Source organism: Schistocerca americana, chromosome 3, assembly GCF_021461395.2.
Source record: "Schistocerca americana isolate TAMUIC-IGC-003095 chromosome 3, iqSchAmer2.1, whole genome shotgun sequence".
NCBI classification, from domain to species: domain Eukaryota; kingdom Metazoa; phylum Arthropoda; class Insecta; order Orthoptera; family Acrididae; genus Schistocerca; species Schistocerca americana.
In genome coordinates this window covers 236,376,772-236,383,283 of record NC_060121.1, presented here as the reverse complement: position 1 = coordinate 236,383,283, position 6,512 = coordinate 236,376,772, and the positions used below count along the sequence as shown (strand labels likewise).

The window sequence follows — 6,512 nt, the reverse complement described above, 5'->3', positions numbered from 1 at the left end:
ACATCCATTTGCTAACCATGCAAGCGTGAGTTTTTCGTAGGTCGCATACTCGCATAGTGTTCTTAGTCGATCACTTTACTTGGGCAGTTTTACAACGAAAGCACCGCCGCTCATCTTTGCGCACCCGGAACACCCCAAGTATATGGCGGGTCCGCAAAAACAGTTACTAGGAAATTGGCATACCAATCCTTGTACTTTTGTAGCCGTAATAGATCTGTGTGTCCATCTTGCAAGTATTGCCAGTAATCCAGAACGTTCAGTACGTTCGTACGTGTGTCTCTATACGTTAAGAGCCTGCATCTGAGCCACCGATGACACAGAGGATAGCGCAACTGCAGGGATTGATCTCTGGCACGCCTCCCGCGAAACCCACATTCTCACGTATTGTCCCGCACTACATTCGTAGTGCCGCCGCCCATTACACTCATTACTCGCGGCGCGTTGCCGATTCCCGTAAGAGTTCGGGCACTGTTTGTGCATTCGCACGGAAGAAGAAGATGGTCAAGTGGCCGGTGAGCCTTAACTATACAGGCTGTTACAAAAAGGTACGGCCAAACTTTCAGGAAACATTCCTCACACACAAAGAAAGAAAATATGTTATGTGGACATGTGTCCGGAAACGCTTGCTTTCCATGTTAGAGCTCATTTTATTACTTCTCTTCAAATCACATAAATCATGGAATGGAAACACACAGCAACAGAACGTACCAGCGTGACTTTAAACACTTTGTTACAGGAAATGTTGAAAATGTCCTCCGTTAGCGAGGATACATGCATCCACACTCCGTCGCATGGAATCCCTGATGCGCTGATGCAGCCCTGGAGAATGGCGTGTTGTATCACAGCCGTTCACAATACGAGCACGAAGAGTCTCTACATTTGGTACCGGGGTTGCGTAGACAAGAGCTTTCAAATGCCCCCATAAATGAAAGTCAAGAGGGTTGAGGTCAGTAGAGCGTGGAGGCCATGGAGTTGATCCCCCTCTACCAATCCATCGGTCACAGAATCTGTTGTTGAGAAGCGTAGGAACACTTCGACTGAAATGTGCAGGTGCTCCATCGTGCATGAACCACATGTTGTGTCGTACTTGTAAAGGCACATGTTCTAGCAGCACAGGTAGAGTATCCCGTATGAAATCCTGACAACGTGCTCCATTGAGCGTAGGTGGACGAAACTAAAATGAGCTCTAACCTGGAAATTAAGCGTTTCCGGACACATGTCCACATAACATCTTTTATTTATTTGTGTGTGAGGAATGTTTCCTGAAAGTTTGGCCGTACCTTTTTGTAACACCCTGGACATGTCGGGAGGCGTGCCAGAGATAAATCCCTGCAGTCGCGCTATCCTCTGTGTCCTCGGTGGCTCAGATGGATAGAGCGTCTGCCATGTAAGCAGGAGATCCCGGGTTCGAGTCCCGGTCAGGGCACACATTTCCATCTGTCCCCGTTGACGTATGTCAACGCCCGTGAGGAGCTAAGGGTGTTCATTTCACTGTAATTTCATTCTAACGAGCTGCATGGTCACCGATGGTATCTGTTCTTTTGGACGTGTCCGAAAGAACAGATACCATCTTAGAATATAATAATAATAGTATTGTCGATAGCATCTGGTAGGTCATCGCTGTCTTTGGCGCTGCCGTGTCTTCCAGAAGGTAAGAAACACGAACGTGCATATAAGAATCTGCTAGTATCAAACATCGGCTTTAATTCGAGGAAGAAATGTCCGAAACTGCACGCATTGGAGTGCAGCTTTGTATGGTAGTGAATCACAGTGTGTGGGAAAACTGGGAAAGGAAAGATGTGGTGCTATAGAAGGATGCAGAAAATGAGATGAACTGATATAACAAGAAATGAGGAGGATCGCCGCAGAATCAGCGAAGAAAAAAACATCTGGAAAGACTGGCAATAAAAAGTGAATCTGGGATAAGCTTCAGTTGTACTAGGCAGAATTGAAGAGGGTAGAAACTGTAGTCGTAGACGGAGTTTGGAATACATCCAACAAATAATTTAGGACCCAGGGTGCTACGTTTACATGAAGAAGCTGGCGCAGGAGAGAATTTCGTGCTAGGGCGCATGGAACCACCCTGGAGGACACATTACTAGAAAAAAAAGGCTTTTGGTAATTAAAATGCAGCTCTGATTCCTTCGTAAGACATACGATTGACTTACTTCCCTATCCTTCCTTAGTCCGAGGCGTGTTCGGACGCTAATGACCTGATAGTCGATGGAACGTTAAACCCAAGACGTCCTTCCCTCTTTTACTGAACAGTGTATCTGAGCATCGTACTCTGCATCGAATACGAGACACATCTGATATAGCACAAATACTCGTATTTCAGAGAAATATTTCCTACTAAAAGAATTTTACTTGCGACTGTCATTCACATGTCCCTGTGTACGGATATTTAAAAAAGTGTTTCCAATGGAAGCCTGTTGAAAAAGCAAGCCACATATTCCGGGTTCTTTGATGCTTCAAATGTCTGCTGCAGGAAGGATATTCACCTGTATTCGTTTTGCATTTCCTGCCAAAGAAACATCGCTGCTGAGACATTGAGACAGTCTTTAGTATAGAAATACTGAAATTATGTTAAACTTCCAGCACTTCACGGTGGTTGCAAGAAATATCCATGAGAATAGGAATTCCAAAATTATGATAACTCTGAAACTTGACGCTAGGTACCAGGGTACTAATGGCTTTTATTGCCATAGAATGGGATGCATTTTTATTCAATTTTGATACATGGAAAACAGTCCTACGGGCACTATGAACGGCATTTTCCAAAGCGTTAAAATCCAGAAATTGGGGTAGTAAGTAAGGCTCTAAATACTATTATTATATCAGGTAACTTAATCTTACGAGCTTATGTCGGATAAGATTGATTTATTAACATCTTAATGATTACCCTCCCTCCCTCCTTCACCGTCTCCCTCTCTCTCCCTCCCCCCTTTCTCTCTCTCTCTCTCTCTCTCTCTCTCTCTCTCTCTCTCTCTCTCTCTCGATTATCTGTCTTTCCCTTCTTCCCATGTCTACCCCGTCTCTTAAGAAATACAAGAATCAAGCGAAAATAATCACGAAGTTTAATCTAACCAGCCCGCATCTCGTGGTCGTGCGGTAGCGTTCTCGCTTCCCACGCCCGGGTTCCCGGGTTCGATTCCCGGCGGGGTCAGGGATTTTCTCTGCCTCGTGATGGCTGGGTGTTGTGTGCTGTCCTTAGGTTAGTTAGGTTTAAGTAGTTCTAAGTTCCAGGGGACTGATGACCATAGATGTTAAGTCCCATAGTGCTCAGAGCCATTTTTTAAACTAACCCAAAAGCTACAATGGTAATCTAAACTCAATAGTTAAAATACTTAAGTCCAAAAACTTCGGCTCGAACTAAACAGAAAGGAACAACACTAGATATCATTGCGATCGGAACATATGTATAACCTCGTATGTGCTCCAGGTTTTACTAATTCGCAAACAGTTCTCAGATTCATGTGAACCTTCAAGTAAGGGATAATGGACTGAAATAAACATTCTTGCAGGTTAGTCGTGGGTACGATGTAATCCACTTTGTATGATCTGCTCGCTATTTTTATTTCCAGACTTTTCCCCAATTTGGTTCAGTTTCAGCATTTGTAATTTATTAAGCTTGGTAAAATCCACAGCCTCATCGTTACTGCTGTTTATTTATTTGTGCTACTTAATTCTTCCACGAAAATATTTCCTATCTGAAAAGTTTGGCGACGGAAGCCATCACTGGATCACATGGGGACGTATAGCTTCGACATACGGATATATCGAAGGGTGAGTGCTTCAAATACAAAGAACTCCGTGCCATTTGAACTTCCAGTGCTTATATGTGTCAAAAATAATGCGTTCAGAATCCATAAACTGCAAAGTTAATATCAGTAATGTCGTCACCTTTTGCATATGCTTCCATAGTTGAACTATGCTCGACTTCAAGCATTAACACTGATAAGGCTTTGTTTGTTCTTCTTTTGAGAAATGGAACTAGGACTACACATCTGCCTCCAAGGAGAAATAAAGGCTGTACTTTCGACAGATTATATAAACTGCCGGGAAACGTTTCTTCAAACAACGGTTCAAAAATGGATCAAATGGCTCTGAGCACTATGGGACTTAACATCTGAGGTCGTAAGTCCCCTAGAACTTAGAACTACTTAAACCTAACTAACCTAAGGACATCGCGCACATCCATGCCCGAGGCAGGATTCGAACCTGCAACCGTAGCAGCAGCGCGGTTGCGTACTGAAGCACCTAGAGCCGCTCGGCCACAGTGGCCGGCCAAACAACGGTCCTTAGATTCTGCTGCCCCTTTATGGAACACACACAACAATAAGCACTGACAGATATGTTGGTCTGTGATCTGTAGGATGATGATATGACGACGATTACTATACCGAAACTCTTGTAAGAAGCTGCTCCATGAACACGAATAAGTAAATAGAATTCTGTGTTCACCATACTGTTGTCGTTTACAGTTTCGAATGCGAAATCAGTTACCTTGCTTTATTATTCATTGCTGAAGACTATACTGACTTTCATACTTTCATACCTATCCGTGAGCCGAAACTTAAGTAGCTTACCCGTCTGCTCCTGTGTCACAAGCGGAATATTTATTGCGGCAGTAAATCAGGAATCATAAGCTTCTGCCTACCAATCACATCGTGCACGTCTCTTGATCTGCTCGCTGTATACAGAACAGCTGAGACCTCGTGCACGTGACATGTAATCCTCTTATCACCTGCTAGGCACACGGCAGCGATGTTACACCCAAGCGACAGTCCATGCAGTAGCTGATCAAAGCAGAAAGAGCCTGCTACTTTATGTTGTATGGTAGGCCCACCAGAAAAGCGTATTTGCGATACGATTTGTTGGAGTAGTGCGCGAGAGCATTACTCATGTTCGTAATCGGTAGGCGGGATGAACGATACCATGTACATAACGATAATTCTGTAATTTACAGGTAGGAATCTTCATTCCACGTCAACCCAAGGAGGTTAATTCTGTCTACAGCAAAACGTTTATTCTTGACCGATCCCTAGATATTCAGTATGTTTGTAAGTGAGTGACAATATATGTAGTCGGGATCAAAATAAGTCGAATTTCGGTTCAGGCTACTCTCTGTCTAAGTGGTTACACCATCAAGGGAGTCGTTATTCCAATGATTCCAATGGCTCTAAGCACTAAGGGACTTAACTTCTGAGGTCATCAGTCACCTAGACTTAGAACTATGTAAACCTAACTAAGCTAAGGACATGACACACATCCATGCCAGAGGCAGGATTCGAACCTGCGTCCGTAGCAGCTGCGCGGTTCCGGACTGAAGCGCCTAGAACCGCTCGGCCACAACGGTCGGCAGTCTTTATTCCCTTGTGGTGTCGAATCCACTTTCGGAATTTGACAAAAATAAAACTGGCTCTTTCAACAAGGTAGGTCTGCGTGGATGTATATATCACTAGAAATAATTCTGATCCTGGAGTGGAAATTCTTCCAGTGGCAGAAAAGGATGCCTATGTATGGGCTTCGGACACTTCGTAGTTCATTCTGTGCAAACCATGGAAAGCCCGCATCTCGTGGTCGTGCGGTAGCGTTTTTCCTTCCCGGGTTCCCGGGTTCGATACCCGGCGGGGTCAGGGATTTTCTCTGCCTCGTGATGGCTGGGTGTTGTGTGCTGTCCTTAGGTTAGTTAGGTATAAGTAGTTCTAAGTTCTAGGGGACTGATGACCATAGATGTTAAGTCCCATAGTGCTCAGAGCCATTTGAACCATTTGAACCAAACCATGGAAATACCACGCTATTTGTCAACACAAGGTGTCAGCTAAAAGAAACATTAAACGATTTTTTACTGGATCTTAGTTTATTTTAAGATTGTTGTTTTGTTATTCATTGAGCTGTATTGGTTACTCTAAAGATGAGTACTTAGTTTTATAATACAACGGTATTTTGTTTGTCCGAAGAAGAGTAGTTACTTTGCTCCAAAGAAAAATTTTTAGTTTATCGCGAAGGAGGGGATTTAGTCTTTTGCCGAAGAAAGGATTCTGATTTTTTCCGAAGAAGAGTCCTTAGTTATCTTTTGGATAATAATTTTAGTTTCGTTTTCGAAGAAGAGTTTTCCGTTCCTTCGAAAGGAGAGTTTTTACTTCATTGCAAAAAAAAAGTGTTAAGTTCTTTCGATGATTAGTCTTAATTTTCCATAGAAAGACATTTTATGAATGTTAATTCATTTCTGGGAGAGGGTCATCAGTTCCTCGAAATTGATTTAACCTGTTTTTCAGCAAAATCAAAATAAAGCAAGAAGAAAAAAAAGACTGTCTAATGGATAGGTTAGTTTGGCTGGTCCCTAATTCGATTCCTGAAAATTATATCAGGTATGTCGCTGGTGAAAACATTTGGAACGAGTCTTTTCATGCTCACTGAACAACTGAGAAGAAGTGAAATCGTCTGGCAAGACGCAAAAGTGACCTAAACCGGAAAGGCTTGCAACGGGCTGGAATACATACGATATT

At 43.2% G+C, this 6,512-nt stretch overlaps 1 non-coding gene across 1 annotated transcript; it reads left to right on the top strand.

Annotated features, from left to right (window-relative positions):
* Positions 1–1,351: 1,351 nt before the first annotated feature.
* Positions 1,352–1,426, top strand: Trnat-ugu. Its single transcript has one exon. It is a non-coding gene; the product is annotated as a tRNA-Thr (tRNA).
* The last annotated feature ends 5,086 nt before the right edge of the window (positions 1,427–6,512 follow it).